Source organism: Cupressus sempervirens, chromosome 10, assembly GCF_028749045.1.
Source record: "Cupressus sempervirens isolate cs-2001-9-10 chromosome 10, ASM2874904v1, whole genome shotgun sequence".
NCBI lineage: Eukaryota > Viridiplantae > Streptophyta > Pinopsida > Cupressales > Cupressaceae > Cupressus > Cupressus sempervirens.
In genome coordinates, this window is record NC_143127.1 from 670888594 (window position 1) to 670903262 (window position 14669).

A 14669-nucleotide genomic window follows, 5' to 3' on the forward strand; every position below is an offset into this window, starting at 1 on the left:
TTGAAAGAATCTAGAAAAGGTAAATTTGATGTCAAAGGTGATGAAGGCATATTCTTAAGATACTCCTATAGAAGTAAAGCATACAAATGTTTGAATTCGTCTACTTATAAAATCATAGAAATTGCACATGTGAGAATTGATGAGTTTGTAGAAAAGAGTGAAGAAGAAAGAAACAAAGAACCTGAGGATTATAGAAGATTTGTTTACTATGAACCTAATACTTTTCCAAATCTATCTAGAAATTAGGAGGCCTCACCTCCCAAGTCCCCAAATTCTCCAAAGGCTATTGAGTTGCAATTAGTGCAACCTGAGTCATAGTTTGAGGGAACTAAGTTGCAATTATACAAAATATCATGAAGAAATCAGTGAAACAAACTCCAAATCCAAAGTACTTGTGTTGGTAGAAATATTTGTGGATGACACTTTATTGATAGGAAATGATGAATTGTACAAGGCATTTTTGGAAGAAATGAGTAAAGAATTTGAGATGTCTATGTTTTGAGAGATAAAATTCTTTGTTGGATTGTAGATCCAGTAGAAGAAAGATGGTATCTATATTATTCAATTTCAATATATCAAGGAGATATTAAAGAAATTTGGAATGGAAGACTCAAGACCAGTTAGAACTTCTATGTCTACTGGACATAAGCTTTCCAAAAATGATGATTCCAAGGAGGTAGATCAAACCACATATATATCAATAATTGGAAAATGCAATATGTAGTGCATACAAGAGCTAATATTGCATTAGTAGTCAGTCTGGTGGGAAGATTCTCAACAAATCCCAAAGAAAATCACATGATGGCAATCAAAAGAATCATGAGATATCTTAAAGGTACTAAAGACTATGGTTTACAGTACAAAATAGAAGGAAATTTGGATTTAAAAGTATTCAAACATGTTGATTGGGTAGGAAGTATTGATGACAGAAAGAGCACCAGTGGTGGAGCATTCTTTCTTGATAAAAGAGTAGTTTCTTGGACAAGAAAGAAATGTAATTGTATTTCTTAGCCCATAGCAAAGGTAGAATATGTGACAACAATAGTTAATTGTTCTAATATTTTTTGGTTCAAACAATTGTTGGAAAGTATGAAGATAGAGATTAAGGATCTAGTGGTTATGTACTATGATAACACCAGTGCAATTAATATATCAAAAAATCTAGTGATGCATACCAAAATAAAATATATTTCTATAAAATATCATTTTTAAGGAGAATTAGTACAAGAAAAAGAGGTAATATTGGAATATGTTCTGTATCACCTAGTTTAGTAGTGCAAAATGAATACTAGCTATTAAGGAAAATATTAACCATTCTAAACAAGCTAACACTTAAGATAGGACCAATTGTTATCACCAAAAAAGGAAGCAAACCAAGAATGGTAGGCTCCTAATGGTATAACATCATGATGCAATGGATTTGTCCCTAATTTAAGATATGTATGCTAAAAAATTTATGCTCAAGCTTTAGATGGATGGATGGAGTGAACGAAGCAAGGTTTCAACAATGGATTCATGGAGTGATTCCAACATTATAATGGTATTTCGTTAGTTTATGAGCTCTCAAAATAGCATTATAACTTTGCATGGAAGGTGTATTCTTTTGTGAAGGGAGGAGGTTCAATTTATAGGCCAAGGTTGGAGGAATGGAGGGTCAAGATGCAAAGGTGATGAGATGGTGAGGGAGGGTCAGGATGCACTCAAAAGGGAGCACAAGGATTGTGCTAATTTAGCACCAATGGAAAGGTGACACTTGTCACAAGGAGGATGAGTGTGAGAGGATAGGATAACGGTTGGTCAAAGGTTTGATGAGGATGGTTGAGTATCTAAGAGTCATGTAAGAGATGTAAGAGAGGATGGGAGAGGTGTAAGGGATGTGTAAGGGTCATTTATGTTGGAGGGTGAGGGCAAAAGATATTTTTTGACTTTAGCTTAGGTTAGCAAGTCTTAACCCATGTTTATGATTGTGCACATTATTAGAAAGGGGATTATGATTATCTTAGAAGGGGGGTTAGGGGATAAGTGATTTAGCTTTGATGGGATGGTTTAGTTAGGAGGCTAAGTGAGGTTAGTATGGGTGAATGGGTTGGATTAGGGGTTAGGATAGGGTTTAGGAAGGCTTTTTGGATTTTAGATATTTTATTAAAATGTTTCATTCAATAAAATGGGTGTATTGGATTAAATTGAATAGATTTGAGGATTTATTCAATTTAATAGAGGAATAGGGATTTAATTGATTAATTGATTTTGGGTGATCATTTGATTTTATCAATTGGACTATAGTTAATTAAATAAATAAATTAACTAGGGGATGATGACTAATTAATTAAATAGTAAATATTTAATCAATAATGTCCTAGGAGATGACTAAATATGATTGCCTATTGATGTAATCAGATTTAGGTGTCTACATGTTCCACGAATACTAAAGAAAAAATTGCAAACATATTCACTAAGCCATTACCTAAGGATGCTTTTCTATATCTAAGAGGTAAGCTAGGGGTCATTCCCCTATCTAAGGCTCACTAAATGAAGTTTAGTGATGTATCAACTAGAGCATGTTGAAGATCATTTAGTTGTTGAAATATTGACAAAGGCACATTGCAAATGAATCAATACATGAGGTACATTGATCTATACTAAATATTATCTTTGGCATGAGATGTCAAACAGAGAGAAGTTTGCTATCATATCTTATAGAAATTTATCACTTCAAGAGATGACAAGAAGGGAAATATCAAATGCAAAAAATTTTTGACAAAGGGAAAAAATAAAGGCAAGAGGAGTTCACAATGATAGAGGGAGTTCTCATGGATGAGAATTAGAATGAAACTAAAGATATTTTCCTTTATTCTTGCTCCATAAATTTCATTCCATTATGAAATATTGTGTTGCCATCAATGCAAAAGAGGAAAATTGTTGGAACAATTTCTTAATTGTGTATTGTCTTTGATATTACACAAAATGTCACATCATTTCCAATCAATATATGTTGAGCTCACTTGAGCATTGGAGATAGTTTTCTATGTCTGTCGAGCATTCTAGAATTTGCATAGTTTAGAAGATAGTGTCTACTAGGTACAGTTAGGCAATAAAGAAAAGTTTGTAGAATTTGAGTATTAACCAAAATGACTTAGTTAACAAAGGAAATGTTGGATGGAACTAGTGTTAATCAATCTCACTTAGTTACCAAAGAAACTTTGTAAATATGTAGTGTTATAGAAGTTCACTTGGTCAACATAGGAAAATCATTTTGACTTAGTATCTACTAAGTAGGGTCAGCTAACAAAGGGATTTTTTTATTTTGGCATATTGACTTCAATTGAATTGTGTGTTAGTTCTAGTCGAATGAGAAGACAAATATTAATTATTCTAAGTTGTATTCAAGCTCACTTGACAATATGTAAGATACAAACATAAGGTCAATTGAGGATTGAATGTGTGGAACATATTTTGAAGATTTGATTATGCTAAGAGGAAGAAAATTAGAAGGATAAGAAGAATATCCTTGTTGAGATGCAAAGATACATTCAATAAGGAAGGATCAAGTATAAAAGCTAGAATTGAGATCTATAATCAAAAATTTAGTTGCATCACAATTTAGGTCATCTCATTGTTACTCTCTAACCATTGTGGTAGTGATCTAAATATCTTAGCAGAGTTAGCTTAACAACTATTTGTAAATCCTCTAGCAAGGTGGAATTTCTATCAAATTGTCTAAAGACCTCTAACAAGGTCACTCCTAACAAGGTGATTAAATCCTGTAATAGGGTCACACCTAACAATGTGTTTTTTAACCTTTAATAGGGTTGGCTCCTAATAGGGCTCACTTCAGAAAAGTGAAAATCAATAACTAGTTAGAATTGGTGCTTTTTCCCATATTGGGTTTCCATGTTAAATCTTAGTGTCAATTGTGTTCATGCTATTTCTCTTATGTGTTTGCAATTAAGTTAAGAAATATTAATCATAGATAATATTCTAAATATTTTCATGTTAAGAATTTGCCAAGCTATTTTAGTATTTACCAAGTTATAGCATTTTTCTTGTGTGTTTACCAAGATATTCAAGTGATTGGAGAGGCTTTTGTTGCACTATCTCTAAATATGAGGAAGAAGATAGTGGATAATAAATTAAGGTAAGCACACCAAGAGAAGACACCAAGGAAAGGGTTATCAAGACCAATGAAAGTATAGTGTTCAAAAGAAGGAAAACCCAACCTATAGCTAGTGATAGAAGGGTCACTCATAGTCAACTAGTTCAAACTCCACGAGCATCAAATAAATGAAAAGTTCAATTGGAAAAGGAAGTAAGTTTATGGTGTAGGAAAACAAGAAGAACAATGCATAAGATTCCCTTCAATCCCAAAGAATTAGAAACATATATCACTAAGATAGGTTTAGTTGGGAAGATGGTGATAGTATGAATATGGATGATATTCCTTTGGGGGACTATCGTAAGAATTGGAAAAAAGAATAACATGATTAAAATGTTTCATTGATGATTCTATTTGTCATTGATGTTAATATAGTATTATTCTTTGTGAATATTGGCAGAGTAGTAGATAAAGAATGAAGTCATACACAATGTGTTGATGATTAGGTCAAGTCTAGTTGAGAACATATTCTACACTATCCTAATGAAGTGGAAAAGTGCACATACAGAGCTTCAAAGACATGTGGAAGTTTTTTTATGAATTATAAAGGATAGTAATCAAATAGAGTACTTGATAAGTGATTTCTAATGTTTGGATTGTATCTCTTAACATGGAAAGAATTGTAATGAGTGTAGTTAGACAATATAGTCAACAACTTGATGATGACAAAAAAGTGTGCAAGGTTAGAGGTCACACGTGTGAGAAGTTCTATTGATTGTGAGTCGATAATGTTGTGTAATTGTAAAATAATTGTAATATATTAATGAGGTCCTATTATATTTAATTAGGAAAGCCTTAAGGCCAACTCAAGGAATTATTTTGATTTTGGTGAAGGAAGTGATGTGATTGATTCATAAAGTGTAAATTGTAAAAGTTATATACAAACTATTTGGTAAATGTAAGTGATCCAAGGGATTATTGGATACAAAGTTGGTGATTTGGTATTGAGATCCAAAGAGGTTTAGTCTATTTAAGAGGACAAAGAAAGAGATGATGTTATTTCATCTCTCTTATTTTTGAAGGAATGATATAGAGACTAGTTGGATAGTGAGTTCGGTGGTGTTTACCTGGAAGCTATTTGGACAGTAGGTCTTTCTACATTCTACAACTCCTAAGAGGGTTGGCATAACTCCTAATAGGCTTGTAATCTCCTATAAGGAATTCAAAGTCTCCTAATAGTAATTGATATGTACTAAATGTATTTCATTTTTGCCTAATAGAGTCCATTCTCTTACAAGGAAATTTTATATAAGTACATCATTTTATGGATACCATCCCCGTCAAAGTTTTCCCTCTGATCAAGAATTTCCTTAGTTAACATATTTGGTGTTATTGTGTTTGAGTATCTTCTTATGGTTGGTGATTATATTTCTTAAATTATTAAGAATTAATAAGGTTGATAAATATTTAAATAATTGGATAATTGATTCATGCCCCCTTGTAGTGCCTCTTGTGTTTGCAATATGTACATTGTTATATTTTGATCCAAGTGTTGATTTAATGATACGAATCAATAACATTTGAGATGTCCTAAGGGTCATATGTTATACTTTGATTTCTAGTATCATAGATGTTAGATTATTATGTAGTTCACTTCATCATATTTTTATGATGATGCCATTTTGACATGACAGTATGTTTTATGATTATATCTAGTTATCCAATATTTGGACATACCTCTAATTATGTTATATGTTGGATTTGATGTTATGGTTATTTATTTCATACTCACTTTGTTATGCTTTATGCAAAAGTGATTGATGTAAATAAATTATTTGACTATAATTAAATAAATAGTTCAATTAGGTTATTAAATGTATTTATTGCTTCGTTCATGTTATTATATGCAATTTCACTTGATCATGTATTTTAGTGTGCAAGATTTATATCCCTGGTAGTAGCACATGGAGTTAGTGATTTAGATTTTCATATTTAACCAATATCATCCTTATTTGGTCAACATATCATATTTCATTTTTTAAACTAAACCTTCTATTGATTTAATAAATCCAGACTCATTTGCATTATGTGATTAGACCTATGAATGTGTCTGTACATTTAGAGGATCACATTTTTCATGAAAGTTATTCAGAAATTTAATAATTTTGGTTTAAGAATTTTTAGGATTTATTTTAATTAATTTTAATTTCCAACATCTTTCATGTAAATGAGTTCCAATTACTTGGAATAGATTATTTTCATTTGGGTTGATTCAGGGTTTAACTAGGTTAGTTGGTTATTTACTCTAATCGATTATTCACTTGAAAAGTGAATAATTAATTAAAGAGGAATTTTATTCTTCACTTCTCACTTTTGGAAATTATAAAATTGAGATCTTATTCCCAAATCCTCTTTTGGAGGATTGTGTTCCTATTCATTGTCAGATCTTCACAAGATTGGTCTCGTTGGATGCAGCTCGAGGAGATCTCAATTTGTGGTGACTTTTCACAACTTCTATGGGATATTTCTTTTATCTAGCTGATTCCTATTTTAGCCCTTTTGATTTTTAGGTAGGGTTCTCCCATTTTCATGTTTTTGCTTCTATTTCTGGTATATGTCTATTAGGAGGCTGAGAACTAGTGTTCACCTCTATTATCGATTGCTAGTTATGCCTGGTTGGTTGGGTATGAATGTTTTCTTAATTTTTACGATAAGGGTTTGGGGATTTACACTATTCTCTTGGTCATTTTTGTACATAGTGTCTAAAACTTAATTCTATTGGATCTTTGTGACTTTTCTTCCCTAAGAACACATGAGTTTTAATTTCAATTTTATTTTTATTTTTGAGGTTTCTAGCTTGATTTGTGTGCAACCCAATTTTCTTGAGTTTTCTTGGCATGATCTTGGTCATGGACATAGATTATGTGTAGGATTTCATTCATACCATTTTTGAACTTTTATTTTGTATTGGTATGTGTGCCACATCTATACTCCTAAGCTTGTTTTTGGTTGTGTGATTTTGCTCCTGTTCTTAGCCATCCCTTGTTTTATGATTTTCATGTTCGTGGTGTACCACACACAAATATATGAGCATGAATTTGTTAGGTAACTTGCACTGCTTGAAATCTCAGTTGTATTTTGATGGAGTTATGTTCATTTGGGGTTGGTTTGGTAATATGCATGGCTATAGGAACTCATCATTGGATTAGTATGGGTAGGGTAGGGTAGCACCATGGAGTGGTTTCTACCACATCCTTGGTGACTATTTCCTAGTTTGGCATGAATAAGACTTAATTAAGTGATAAATAAATAAATTACAAGATAATAAATATAAGATAATAAAAAGTAAAGTGTGCACCCGATTGACGTTGAGGACACTTGATATGTGAGCACCCAGTGTTATTCTGAGGACACAATTTGACCACCTTTTGGGGAGTTGATGGAGCATGATACTAGCTTAGGCTACTCAATGCCAAGTGATTTACAATCCAATGTGATGGGACTCAAAATCACCCTCCTAATTTGAGTACGATTCCAAGCTTTTGAGCCCTTAAATAATATTTAATGCATGTGTACCCGACTATCCCTTTGAGGCCTAAGATGTGTTTAATGTTTCTAACACCTTGCATTCAACATATTTATGTGTTACCTAATGAAAAATTGTGATTCTTAGTCATTCTGCAAATTTCTATTTTGAAAAATGTTCAAATCTTCATTTTTGCCTGTGTCAAACATCAACATGAAGCCTAGTTTGCATGTGAACATCTTGCACCCAGTAATGTTTCATGACTCGCTGCTTTGGAAGTGTTTGGTATCCATATCAAAGAGCCTATATTTCAGATTTCAAGTCTTTTCAACATGTTTTGACTAGGTTTTGAATCCCTCAATGTTGGTTATTTATTATTTTTGTGATGATGTAAATTGCTCATAATTCTAGGAGGTCCTATTTGACCAATTATAACTTTCACCCAGTTGACAAAAGTGAGATAATTCGTTCTACATTACATTCTAGAGGTTAGAAGCTTGCTATTTTTTAGATTTGAGCTTATGATGAATCTGTTTGATTAGTTTTCAAGCATGATCCTAAATGCAATTTATAACTTTTACTGGTGTCATAAAGTACAGATTGATTAGTAACCCTATTTAGGATGTCATGACTCTGAATCTATGATAGGTGAGATCAAATGGATTCTACTGTTGTGTTCTACTCTAAAAATTCTTTAAGTGTGCCAATCTATAAATCTTGACAAATCTATCTACACACTTTCCTAGGTCCATTCCATTTGTAAAAATTGCTTTTCTATCAGTGTTCCCAGTTCTACAAATCTAAGTAGCCCACTTTGACTACTTTTCAAATTTGCCCAGTTATTCATCATGAGCCTAAATCCTAGATTTATACTCTCCTCATGACATTGAACTAGTGCCCCAATTTTTGTGCCCCCAAGTGTAATTTGACCTATTTTCAAAGCCAAAATTGAATGTGATTTATGGTTTTTAGATGTGTTTACTTGTAGGCAGTTTTGAGGAGGAAACTTTGAGGATCAATATTTTTTGACCCCAAAATTCATCATGAGATGAGATTTGATATGATAAGGGATTTCAAAACAAAGAATCAGTATGTCTATTTTCAAATCTCTATCAAGTGTCTTAGTCAATTTTTAAAGCTAGCCTACAAGCCCTCTTATCATAAAATCACAGTTTGTGGAAACAGGGTAAGGAAGTTTGAAATGATGTTTGAGGGCTCAAATTTGATTTTAATTAGTACCAAAGTCTCAGTGCATTAGTTCAAGTGTCAAGTGTTTCAATTTTAATTTTTTTAGCCAGAACCACTTTGACGCCTGACTATTTTCATCAAATTGTGAGGTGATATTTGTGAAGTAAGAGTGTCTTGGTAAGGTGTAATGGCTATAATTAGAGAAAAGGTGGCTCTGAATGTGTCATCATTCTTGATTAAATAGAATGCTTTCTTTAAGAGAGTTAATTTTGAGGTCTGAACTTGGTGTGAAGACATATAGTGAGGCCACAAAATTGGAAGTTGGAGCAAGATATTTTAAGTATAATTTCAAATGGCTTAGAACTAAAGGTGGATGCAAATGGATCTTATGTAATCCATATTTAATTTTCCTTAAGTTGTTTATGGGGTGCATAATGAAGTAAGGATCATAGGGAGGTAGTGCTAGTGGGGATGTTGGGGTGTCAGTTCCCTAAAATCATTTCTGAACATTCTCACATTTTGAATGATATAGAAAAGTGTGTTTGATGTCAAATCTAAACCTATTGATCATCCACCATTTGAGGTGAGAAAAGTAGACGCTAATGCATAGAAGGTGGTCGCATTTTATCCAAGACCTATGAATGATCCACTATTATAGGTAGTAGAGTACATGGGAGCATCGTTATTATCTTGGGGAGACTCAATTGCTTACCTTGAACTGGAGCTTATTGTAGATCTCTACCTACAAAATGTAGATGTCAATTGCAATTTTAGGCTCTTAGCCTCACCAACAACATATTTCCTAACATCACAACCATAATAATCTTCACCAAAATGGATGCAATATGTTTAGGTAATAGATCTATGGGGAGAAAGGAGAAGGTGCTATCTCCACAAGTAGCTTCTGAGTTAGATCCATATTCATTGATCAACTAGATCCGCCCCATAGTGGGTTCCTATTCACCCCAATGCGAGTTATGCTTCAAAACAAGGGAGATGATGTCACATGGTTTCATGTTAATGTTGGTCCAAAAGATGGGTGTTTAGAAGTTCAAAAGGGTAGATCTTGATATGGATGTTGAGCGTCGGGCCACTTAATTTGAGATGCCTTTACCATTGGTGAAGGATAGTTGCAAGAAAATCTTACAATGGAGGAGTAAAGGAAAGAAAATGGAAAATAATATCCCACATTCATGATGTTAAGCTCTTTTGAGTTCTTTAAATATATTAGCACACACATTCTTAGTTATCTCAAAAGACACTTGCCTTTTGAAGGAGAAGCTCATGTGTGGTGGGGCCTGTGGATGGAAAGTTGAGGGTGTGAAGGCCACAATTTTGACTAGGACTAAACATACAAAGAAAGGAAGTTATGATGTCAACACTTGGACACATGGTGATCTAGTGCACATTCACAAAGATAATTGCTTAGTTAGTGGACATAGGTACAAAGATGCAAAAATGCCAGCTAACTATCATGTACCCAAACATAGCAAAAAGTGTTAAGGCTTAACCTGAGATCCCAACATCATGAAAAGGGATATTTTATAGCCTTGAGTGACTTAATTGTAGTTAAGGCCAAGGAGCTCTAAAGCTGTAAAATATAGTTGATTTCCTGGTCACCGAACTTAAGATGGAACCTAGGGTTAAACCCGCAACACTATGAGAGGATGACACATGGTGAGGGTCAATGAGGTGGCAATAGTGATGTGGTAGGAGTAGATCAATGGGAAGCCACCACATGGCACCTAGGTAATCAACAACGGTTGACCCAGATGGAAGGAAAAGGTAGAAAATATGAAAATGGGAAAATTAATATTTTATTAAATTTATTTCCAAGATTTGAATGGGCAAGCCATAAATTGAAAAATTTAAGTGTTTTAAATATTTTTCTATAGTTTAGACTATAGAAAAATTTTAAATTTTTTTCATTTAAATGCTTTGAACTTTAAATGGGGGCCTAATTTTCAAATGCATGTCATAGGGGCAATTTTGATTGAAAATATGCAATGCAATATACCATCAAAACTAGGAGAAGATGAAATTTCTAAATATGTGATTAGAATTTTCACATGTATTCAACGGTATAAGCTATGAGAAGATTTGTAATTTTTATGCCATTCTCAACAGAATGAGAAATATTCATCATTGAGCATCAAAATAAGTTGGAAGGTGGATATGAAAGTTTGTCGAAGCCAAACTTTGGGGAAAATGATTCTGAAAGCTTTATCTTGCCTCTAGAAGTCATTTAACAGGTGTTTTTTCCCCTTCCTCTAACCTCAATTTTGACATTAAAGTTAGTTCCACTTTTCAAATCATTCTGAAGATATTTTCAAGGTGTTTTTCAAGAAACAATGAAAAGATCTGATCTGTAGTCATAGAGAGATAGAGTAGAGAGATGTTTTGCATATGTAGATGGAGGTTTTCCAAGTGGACAAAAAGTAGCACTTGATATGATTTGGGATTGCTTATTTTTTATTTAGTCTCTTTTTTTCTCTTTCTTAAGGGTTGGTAGTTTTCACTGTGAGACCATAGATTCCAGTTGTGATATTTTTTTCAGTATTGTGATACCATTTTCTTTAGCATTTTCTCTTGTAATGAGCAACAAGTAATAATAATACATATAGTTCTAATCTGGTAGACAATTTTATGATTCAATTTTATGCATCTTATTATATTTGTTTCAAGGAAATAAATAAAACTGTAGCATCAAGTTAATCTTCCTTCTGAATTTTGTCTTATATTCATGTTATTTGTGATCTTTTGTGATATATGTACAAGGTGCATATTTTCCAGTTGCAATCTATTATAGATCATATATGTTAATATTGTTTAGTTATGATACAAGGAGACATGTAAATACTTATTTTATCATCATAGAGTTGCAAATCTCATGAAGGGATAGTCTGAGTATGAGATTTAGAAAGATGTAGATGTCTGATTCACAAGGTGAATGAATAGATTAGAAGAGTCCTAATGCATGGGATATGTCAATTAATTTCAGGGTTGTGTGTCAAGGATTTGTGGGATTGTCCAATAGACAAGGCACTGATCAGCTACAAGATCAAAGTGTTATGTTGTTCATGTCTTGGTTTTGCTGAAATCAACATCATTAATCAATTCTTTTTTCCCTTTAATGTTGAAAGAGTTGAAAAGTGTTTCGCTCGCTTGGCTTATCAAGTTCTTAGGTCATGTTATTAGCTATCTCATGTCTAGGATCTTTACATAAGTGTTATAAGATTAAGATTTTTTAATCTACTTTGCTAGATTCAAGTGTATGTTTTAGAACTAGTACCATATAAATGAATTTGAGGTACACCTACCTAGGTTTTGTAGAGCCTAAAGTAGAGGAAGGGTCTAGCCTTATAGTTGGCCTAGTGTTTGAAAGGGTACATTGTAGATAAAAGTAGATATCCCTAGATGTATCTTGTTCTCATTGAGATAATATGAAATCATGACATTTGAAAATATCAACAAAATGGTGACTCTACTGGGGAAAAGATGACAAATAAGCCTTGTTAAAAGGACAAGAATCTTTGGTGTGAACTAAATATTTTGGTCCTATTTTTTAGAATGGTTTTTCCCATTTAAGTCGCCAATAAAATAGTGACTCTTTTGGGGCCTGTATTGAATTTGAATGGTAGACAAACCTTGCTAAATTTATAAAAAAAAAAGAGATTCAATATAGTAGGAGAAGTGCATGGAATAACTTGCAACAGTAGGTTTTCTGATGTGTTTTCCTATTTCTTACTCAAAAATCATGCACCCTAGTGATTCTTTTTCCTAGATAGTAGTAGCATTGAAAGTTGAATGGAAATTGTATTGTTACTAGTGAAATTAGCTTCAATCAGCTCAGTTGAGTATTGTTTTCAAAATGATCTTGTAAAATCATAGTCAAAATTGATCAAAAGTGTTTTTCTCTTTTCTAAGTGTTTGATGATTTGCAAATTTTACAAGTTGAAGGTTTAGTTTAGATTTTTCAAGTGATAAATCATGTTTTAGATCTTTCTCATGATTGTGAGTGGTGAATCTCTAAAATATCTTTGTACCAGTGCAAATTGGTTCTATGTAAATTTTTTCAAGGGTTTTCAACTTAGTTATGCAGATCTGGAAATTTTATGAGAAGACCTTGACAAGAAAAGAGAAGATATCAATTCTTGATTAAGAATATAGGTGTTGTTTGTAGTCTATTGTTGTAAAAATTTGAATGTCAAGAAGTGAATCACAAAAGTGATCTTTCTTTGACCTTTTTTAGGAGGTGGAAAATCTGTATATTTTGATGAATAATGTAAAGGAATTTCATCTTTGCACCCATGCCAAATTAGTAGATCAAAGTTGAGCATCAACACTTGAAGGTATTTTGATTTTCATGTTTTCATTTGATGGAAGTCAAATTTTATAAATCAATGCCTCTATTCAATGATTTTTAGCACTGGGATAAAGAGGTAGAAGTTGTAGTTTAAAATGGAATCAGATCTTAGATCTGAAGTTATTTTATCAAGCTATGAAGATGTTCTTGAAGATATTGTAGAAATAAGAAAATAACTTTGTAATCAGATTGTCAAATTTGAAAGCAATATTGTAGGAAGTGTTCAAGGTCTGGAATATGATTAGATTTATGAAAAGTTTAAATCAACACTTATGAAGTTGCATGTGTCTTTAAGACCCAAAGAATCTTCATGGCCTATTGCTTTCCTAGATGTCTTTATGCCTAATTTAGTTAACTGGCCATTACATTTGGGAGTACAAAAGATTTTTCATGTTGATAGTCTTCTCAAGAAATTTGAGAGCAATCTAAATATAAATTTTGAATGTGCTGAAAGTAATAGTGAGTCTATTGAATCCATAGATAATGAAAACATTTTTTGTGATTATTAAGAGATGGATTCTATATCTACTAAATTAGATGATTTTAGTTAGCAAGATGAAGATGGTTATATACCTAGAAATAAATCATCTGACAATATGCATGAGAGTGTCAAAAGTTCTAATAGCAATACAAAATAATAATTCTTTTGATGAAAATGAAATGATATACCTAGTGAAGAGGTATTGCATGAAGAAGAGATAACGTGTTGTAATAATAATTCTTAATTTTCATATTGTTATATACTAATGGTACTACTGCTATAATTTTTTTAGAACAACCAAATTATGATCAGAGCCATGGAGAACAGACTTGCGATGAAGTCTTGTTGAGTGTTGATGAAATTTTAGAGCTATTAGCTCATGATCTTGAAAGGTATGCAAATGTTTCTCCTGATGCTCATGTTATCGTTTGTTATGATTCTCCTCAAGATGAAGACATTTCTCCAAGGTTTGATGATGAATTTGATATAAAATCAAAATATTCATTGCCAAGTTTTGGAGGTCTATGTGATAATAGATCAAGTATCAATACACATGACGAGTTTTCTTATAAGGAGAATACCAATAGGGAGAAGTTTCATATTGTTTTAGATTCTTATCATGTTGATAATGTCAAATTTTTTTTTAGTTGGCCATGTGACAAAGAAGAAAGTGTTGGAATTGATAAATCTGATTATGAGTTTTCATTATATGCTGATGATAAATTTAAAGTTCATTATAATGAGTTGTTTGATGAAGATTATGATCAACATGTTTTGTGTTCGCACTTTCACAATAGTTTTTTAAACTTGGTTACTAATTAATTTTTTGAGTGTGAAGGAGTTCTAGCAAATGGTAAATCTGATTGGATGAGTATTAGGACTACAAATGAGATAGAGAGATCAGATTTGAAATATTCTCCACACCTAGTTACACAAGGTTAGTTGCAAAATTTTGACACATACAATATTTTGAACAAAGTAGAATATGAATTATTCATGTTTTCAATTGATAGCA

At 32.3% G+C, this 14669-nt stretch overlaps 1 pseudogene; it reads left to right on the forward strand.

The window, feature by feature from the left end:
- LOC149535606 (TOM1-like protein 3) overlaps nt 1-14669 on the forward strand; it is a 161867-nt pseudogene that overhangs the window by 51516 nt on the left and 95682 nt on the right.